An 8,334-nucleotide genomic window follows, 5' to 3' on the forward strand; every position below is an offset into this window, starting at 1 on the left:
CTATCTCATAGGGTTTTATGATGATTAATGTTATTAGTTAAAAATGTTTATGCTAAGCGCTTGTAAAGTATTTGCTTTTGGCTTTAGAACTGCTTTTTTTTTTAAGATTTTTTTTTTTTTAACAAGATTCATTTTTTTTTTAATTATTGGAAAGTCAGATATACAGAGAGGAAGATCTTCCATTTGTTGATTCATTCCCCAAGTGGCCGCAGTAGCTGGAGCTGAGCCGGTCTGAAGCCAGGAACCTGGAGCTTCTTCTGGGTCTCCCACACGGGTGCAGGGTCCCAAGGCTTTGGGCCATCCTCAGTTGCTTTCCCAGGCCACAAGCAGGGAGCTGGATGGGAAGAGGGGCTGCTGGGATACGAACTGGCACCCATATGGGATCCCAGCACTTGCAAGACAAGGACTTTAGCCACTAGACTGTCATTGCCAGGTTCTAATTTTCCATTTCTAAAAGGTGTTTTATCTAACAACTTGTCAAGACAGTAAATGAGAAGTTAACAGAGCATTTTCTTCTAGTCCCAGGTTCTGCCCAGTTAGCTGACTCTCATTGACACAATTCTTATTGGCACATCTTTGGGCCATAATAGTATTACCATACCTTTGAGCTTGTTTGTGATTAATGTGTGTGTGTGTGTGTGTGTGTGTGTGTGTGTGTGTTTCAAAGATTTATTTATTGTTACTTTTAAAGGCAAAGTTACAGAAAAGAAGAAGAAGAAGAGAGAGAGAGAATGAATCTCCCATCCACTGGTTCCTTCTGCAAATGGTTGCAATGGCCAAAGCTGGGCCAATCAGAAACCAGTAACCAAGAGCTTCTTATAGATCTCCCATGTGGATGCAGGACCCAAACACTAGGGCCATCTTTTGCTACTTTTCCAGGTTGTGAGCGGGGAACTGGGTCAGAAGTAGGACACCCAGAATTCTAAAGCTCTTAAGTCGCCTTATGGGATGCCAGCACTATAGACGGAGGCCTAACCTGTGTCCGCTTAAATGTGTTTTTTTTTTCTTTTCTGCTGATAAATACTCCTGTGCTCTTAATTTCATTTTTTAAAAATTGCAGCAAATTAAATTTTTTTTTCTGAAAAAACAGAAAGCGGCATGTACAGATTTACCATCTACTGGTTCATTATCCAAATGTCTGAAGTATCTGGGCCTAGGTCAGGTTGAGAAACCAAAAGCCTGAAACTAAGTCTGGGTCTTCCACATGGGCAGCAAGTACTTCAGCCATTATGTGCCACCCTCCAGGACGTATACTAGCAGAACATTTGCTTGGAGGGAGTGTACAACCAGGAGTCAAATTCAGCCCTCTGATAGGTAATGCAGGCATGAAAGTGGTACCTTAATAGCTGCATCAAGTGCTTGCTCAATGAGTGTTTCTATTTCAAATGGAAACTTGGAAATATGACTTTCAAATATTGAATATGGGCAGAGCATAGATCCCATGTACCATTGAGATCCACATATTGCTTCCAAGCACAGGTGTGTTGTCCTTGGATGTTATTCTACATCTTCAGTTTACAAATATTTTCAGACTCCTTCACTTTGTGCCAGATGCTATGCTTGGCCTGGAGCCACTGTGGTGAGTAAGATGCAAGACTCAGCATTCAGGGCACACACGTGTAAGGAGGTCCTGATGTACAGGACGGTAGATATTCAAAGTGTTCTGTGGGAGCAGTGGTTAAGAGAACCAAATAGTCCTGAGAAATTAGAGAAGACTTTTTTGAAATATTTAAACAGAGTCTTCAAGTACTCAGGGTTTTGCGGCTCACTGACATTTCTATAATCTCTGTATTAGGATTATATTATAGTGTATATTAATATAATACATAAATACAAAATATACAGAATATAATAACTATACATAATAATATGTTATAATCTCTGTGTTAGGACATATTTGGGATGGAACTTCTTGGATGTCTAGTTGATACAATTTTCCTTTTGAGACCAATGCAATGCATTGAGCTGGAAGTGAGTTCTCTCTTGGCTCAGTACCTGTGCAGCTCGTTGTTCTTCAGTCCCGTAGCCTTTTCCTCAGTACACAAAATGATACCTAATGTGACACTGATGGGCTGTCAAATCCACCCTGTTCCTGCACCTGACTGCTTGGGCTCTGCCACATTTCTTTTACTCATGGTCTTATCCAACAAATCAGTGGGACAGACAGTTCTATGCCTCAGTTCACCTCCTGAACTTTCCACGTGGCCATTGGTGAAGCTCTGATTATTGATCAGTGATCATTGCTGGGGTATCTGGTATTCTGGAGACCTGGAATAGGTTTCTGGCTCCTGGCTTTGGGTCATCTCAGCTCCATTACAGCCAATCGAAGAGTAAACTAATCAATGGAAGATCTTTCTGTCTCTCCTTCTCTCTGTAAATCCACATTTCTAATAAAAATAAATAAATCTTTTTAAAATGAAGAGTTTGATGCCCTTTCTGGATTTCAAAGGTTTTATTAGAATCTCTTAGTTATGGAAAGTAGAATCAATAACTTTTTATTTTAGATTTTTTTTTAGCAAAGTGAGATGTATCCCGTGTTGCATCTTAATGATTATTATTATTTCTATCTCAACGGAGATAGAAAACTTATCTAGGAAACTGCTTCCTGGATCAAAGAGCTGCAGTCTTGCACTTTTAGAATCCTAAACTGACAGCATTTGAAGTTAATATTTAGCTAATAGTATCTGCTACTAATGCTGTAAGACTTACATTTTATGTCCTGCAGTGCTTTTGTTCATTGATCCCAAATTGATGGAGAATAGAAATCCCAAAGAGAATGAAAAAAGAGAGAGGGAATGACCAAGGGCGAGAAAGGAAGAAAGAGAGATAAAGAGATAACGGTTGTGCCCAATTTTAGTAATGCTAATAGCGTTGTTAGTGAAGAAAATATGCTGTTGTAAGCCAGAGAGGCTGATTCCAGGCTTGAGAATTAATTGTTACTACAATTCTTGATTTAAATGTTAAGTTAAAGCCATAACTTCAACTTTAACTTGATCTTAAATTAGTTTGGTAGTAAGTTAATAAATTATGATGATGGCTTTCTGACTTGATTAGTTAAGTCAACATTATAGTTTGCATATTTGAAAGTGGCATTGTTTCTATGCTAAGGAGATGTAGCATACTAAAAGGCATATATGTTTAAGCAATTTTTATTTTAGATGATGTTTACATAGTTGATCAGGGTGGGAAGGAACAAGGGTTAGGGAAAAGTGGGTGATCATTGTTTCCAAGTTTTCCGTTTCTTTCTGCTGTATCTCAGGGGAGGGAGGCAGGCAGGGAAGAAGCCACACTCAGCCTTCCAACCACCCCAGTACCTGGGGATAGGGAACGGCACCCACTATCGACCCAGGGTCCTGAGGTGGCGTAGGTATAGGCATATTGTTTTTTTTATTTTAAAGATTTATTTATTTTATTACAAAGTCAGATATACAGAGAGGAGAGACAGAGAGGAAGATCTTCCATCCGATGATTCACTCCCCAAGTGAGCCGCAACGGCCGGTGGGGCCAATCCGAAGCCAGGAACCAGGAACCTCCTTTGGGTCTCCCACGCGGGTGCAGGGTCCCAATGCATTGGGCTGTCCTCGACTGCTTTCCCAGGCCACAAGCAGGGAGCTGGATGGGAAGTGGAGCTGCCGGGACTAGAACCGGCGCCCATATGGGATCCCGGGGAGTTCAAGGCAAGGAGTTTAGCTGCTAGGCCACGGCGCCGGGCCCAGGCATATTGTTAATGGTAATTTTCATGCTAGTTCCTTGGCTGACAAGATCTGGGAAATTTGTTCCCTAGCTTCCCTCTTCTATGCTTTCTCGTGTTCGTTCTCTATCATGAGTAATGGCAGCTAGGTTGTTGAAGTTGTTATTCTCTTAAAAGAGAAAGGTGTGATACGTTTCTGTGTTGCAGAATGTTTTGGGTGGGTGTGTGAGACAGGCAGGCTTAGCGGAAAACAAACTGGGCATAAAGTTGCTGATTTTGAGTTCTGGTTTCTTTTTACTTATTGTCCTTTCCACTTTCCATTGAGAAAGGGTTTCAGCAAAGTGTCAGCAATTTTTATATTCCTGTTGTTATATGAACCAGTCATAAAGATCCCTCAGACTCATCTGTGTGCAGAATGGACATAGCAATACTTTCATATCTTTCCCGAAGTGCAAAGCACCAGCAGTGGTGAATAAGCACCACCAGATCTTTCTGGAAATTTTTGTTAAAAAATCCATGAAAGAGAGGTTTTATGCATGTGGAAACCATAGCAACCAAGTGACATACTGCAAACACTAGATTATGATGGCAGTTTATCATCACCTCATGATTCTAACCAGAGACGACATTGAAGGAGTATGCGGGTAGCCAGCAGGCTCCAAAGGTGACCACAATGGATATTAACATTGTATGGATTCTTCTGTTCTCAGTTAGCTGGCTCTCATTTTTCTTGTTTCTATTTTTCCATTTCTCTCATGAAGACAGATAACAGTCTTCAGATAGCAGACAAGCATGAAGCCCAAGGGGACAAAATACTGGAGCATAAACAAGGAGGTAGAATAGAGGAGCTGCTTCGTTTTGGAGGGCTGGTTCTCTACACAGGCTACACGGTGACCGTAGATGTCAGTGGGGAGAGAAAGGTTGTGGAAGGGCTCATCAGTGAGGTTATAGGAAAGGACCAAGAGAATAGGCAGCAGAAGGGAAAAGAGCCAAATCAGCATGATGCCCCAGTAAGCACGAGATGCATTTGGCTTCCAGCCACTAGGTTTCACAATCAGCAATTAATACAAGTGAGAAAACAGACACAGAGGTGGAGATACTCTGTACACAGGACCTGAGTTTCCACATGGTATTCCCAAATGTGCAGTGGTCCATCAGAGCGTAAATGGCCGTGAGAGGGATGCACGTGACACATACCAAGATGTCAGAGAGGGAAAGACGGGAATCAGTGTGTTGGTGACATTCAGAGAGTCTCTCTGCTCGTTTAAGATGACGAGAAAGAGATTTCCCAAGATACCCATGATTAACACCACAGTACAGGCTATGAGTAACGGGAGTAAGGCTAGAGAAGAGAGTTGATAGGATTCAAAGTAGAAAAATGCCAAGCTGTTGGTCTTTGCACTGGTTTTGTTAGATGCTGGCTGGTTTAGGGAAACTTCCATTGTTCCAGGATTGTTAGAAGAGATTTTTCTAAGCTCACTTGTATTATTAATGAGTATTTTGGCCTTCAGTTCCTGGGAAAGACCTTTCTCTGAGGCTTGCAGTGATTTGTGCCTTATAAAAGGACTTGAGAAAACTTTCTATCACGGAAACACATAGGATTTTTACCCTTTGAAGAATGTAGGAACAAGGTTGCATCTTTGAGGAAGTCATCAAACATGTCAGCACTTTGTACTCCCAACCTCCAGCGCTGTATGAAACACGTTTAGGTTGTGTCTACATTTCCAAGGCTGTGGTACAATTGTTGTGGTAGCACAGATGGACCAACAGAGGTTCCTGTTGCAAAAATGGAATCACTAATATTTTGATATGTCAGTTATCTTTCATTCTTATATTTTTGTCTCAAAACTTGGATAAGTAAGTTCTCCTTGGATAGGCATTTTGGTGGAGTGGTTCAGCTGCCACATACTATGTTGGAGAGCGCCTCTGCTTCCCATTCAGCTTTCTGCTAACACATTCTGAGAGGCAACAGGTGATAGTTTAAATACTCAGGTCTTGCCACCTACACAAAGACCTGGATGGAATTTTGGGCTTCTGGCTTTGAGCTGGTCCAGCCCCAGCTATTGCATGCCTTTGAAGAGAGAACCAGTGGATGGAAAATACATCTTTCTGTCTTTGTTGTTCTGTCTTTAAAATACATATATAAATAGAACTTAAAATACAGATCTGATTTATTATGATTAATTAAATGAAATCATGTAACTGAACTTGTCCCTCATCTCCATTGAGCACACACTGGGTAAACATTCTCTGTATGTTGAATAAAATTTGTCAGCTTCCGTGCCTAGGGCTAGTCTCCAGTCTGTGGGCTGATACCAGAACACAACTGCTATGGAATAGCATATGTCTTTTTTGCACACTTTCCACTTTTTGGGGTTGGAGTCATATTCTGTACATGAAGTTTCTGGATACATTACTTAGATTCTGGGAATCAAAGCAAGTACCTAAGCTATTAAGCTATTACCTGAATTAACTTTATTAGAAAGCATTCCCCAGGGGCCAATGTTGTTTGAATCCCAGCTGTTCCACCTCCACTCCAGTTTCCTACTAATGCACCTGGGAGAGCAGAGAAAGATTGCCCAACGTGCTCGAGCCTCTGCACCCATGTGGAGACCAGGATGAGTCTTTCCCATGAATAACATACATCTAAAAAACAAAAACAAAAATTAACTAACAAAGAAACCTTTCCTCCAATTCTTGCTCTCTTCAGCGGAAGTATGGTCCCAGATCCATGGCTTAGCATAGCACAGAGTGTTCATATTTAGTGGAATTGTTCAGACCAGTTTGCACATCAGTCGTGAACTCCCCATTATTCTTCTAGGTGCCGAGATTTCTGGCTTAAAAGAGGACACATTGAAAGAGTACAAATAGAAAGCAGAAAAAAGCCAATTTCTTTATTTGATTTTTAGGAATCTGAAGGAAACAACATAAATAATGTCAACACAGGCAGTTGAGCAATCAGAATGAAAGGGATGGACTGTTAGTTGCTGTTTGAAGTTACATCGGTCTGTTCTCATATTCTGAGTTCAAAGGCTTAGCAGATTCTCATTGAAAAGAAATTACCCTAGAAATACGTATGTCTGCCATGTTTCCACAGTAGATACCACAATGAAGAAAATAATAAAATACTGCAGATGAATTAAACTGTTGATAAAGACAGTTTATTTTATAAAGAAAGACCCAGGGAACCTATCAACAATGCTGTTCAGAAAGAAAGTGTGGTTAGGCTTGGATGATTCAGGATATCGACAAATGTAGAGTTCACAGATATTGGCTACAGGGGAACTCAAAGACAGATTTAAGCTGACTAGGTACATTGTAAGACTAGAACAGGTGGAGCCTATGACAGTATATACACAGAGCACAGTAAGCACAATCTTGTAATTAACTGCTGTATGCAGTAATAGTCTGTACTCGTGAGTAGTAGTAGGATTTCCATTTTAGTTGACTTTTATTATAAGTAATCTTATTTTTTTTCCTCCTTCCTCTACTTGCTCTATCATCTTTAAATATTGAAAGGAAAAACTTGTTACTGTGAAGTGAGAGACTATGCTATTATAACAATTTAGGAAAAAATAGCAAGGCGGGCAGATAAGGAAGGAGGAAGGGAGAGGGTGGAACTCCTATGCTCCTAAATCTGTATTGTGAAAAATGTGAACTCTAACTCATTTCAAATAACTGAAGAATAAAAACCAAACTGAAAAAAAAAAAAAGAATTAGCAGCCAGAGATTCATAGAGTGGAAGAGATAGAACCCATGGTATACATAAAATGTTAATATATGATAGGCGAAATAATAAAAATTACTGGGAAAACAAAGAAATATTCAATAATTACTGTTAGAACAGTTAATTAGCTGCATAGGAAAAAATGTTAGTTTTAGTTCATACCATATACTAGAATAAATTCCTGACAAAAGAATATAAAGTAAGAAAATAAAACCCAAAACTGTTCCCTAGCCAGAGGGCTGGATTTCTTCAAGTCTCAATAAAGGGATTTCTTTAAAATCTTTTTCTTTTTCCTCCTTAAAAAAAAAAAAAAAAAACCTTAGGAATTTACTTTTGCTCTTCTCTGCCACCTAGTGGCATATAGTGAAACATAACATTTGCAAGGAAAATAAGGAGTTTGAACTATTTTGAAAAACAGCTTGCTAAAGAGAAGCAATGTACGGTTTTGTGTGCTGTGATCCAAAACTAAGAAACCACCAAATCACAGCTGTAATTATAGGGCACAAAAGTTCAACTCTATTTTCTAGATTCTTTAGCAGCTCTTTTTCCTTTTTTTTTTTTTAAGGTTTATTTATTTTTTATTGGAAAAGTAGATTTGCAGAGAGAACCAAAGACAGAAAGAGAGGGCTTCCATCCTTGGGTTCACACTCCAAACAGCTGCAACAGCCAGTGTTGAACTGTTCCAGAGCCAGAAGCCAGGAGCTTCTTCTGAGTCTCCTACATGGGTGCAGGGTCCCAAGGCTTTGGGTTGTCCTCTACTGCTTTCCCAGGCCACAAACAGGGAGCTGGAAGGAAAGTGGAGCAGCTGGGACACGAACCAGCACCCACATTGGATGCCAGTGCATTCAAGGCAGAGGCTTAGCCACCAGTTGAGCCATCATACCAGCCCTTCTTTTTTATTTTTAAATTTTCTATG

The 8,334-nt window shown here is 40.2% G+C and overlaps 1 pseudogene; it reads right to left on the reverse strand.

The window, feature by feature from the left end:
* Positions 1-4,045: 4,045 nt before the first annotated feature.
* Positions 4,046-5,133, reverse strand: LOC101533642 (neuropeptide Y receptor type 6-like; annotated as a pseudogene).
* Positions 5,134-8,334: the final 3,201 nt, after the last annotated feature.

The sequence above is a fragment of the Ochotona princeps genome, chromosome 19 (assembly GCF_030435755.1).
Source record: "Ochotona princeps isolate mOchPri1 chromosome 19, mOchPri1.hap1, whole genome shotgun sequence".
NCBI lineage: Eukaryota > Metazoa > Chordata > Mammalia > Lagomorpha > Ochotonidae > Ochotona > Ochotona princeps.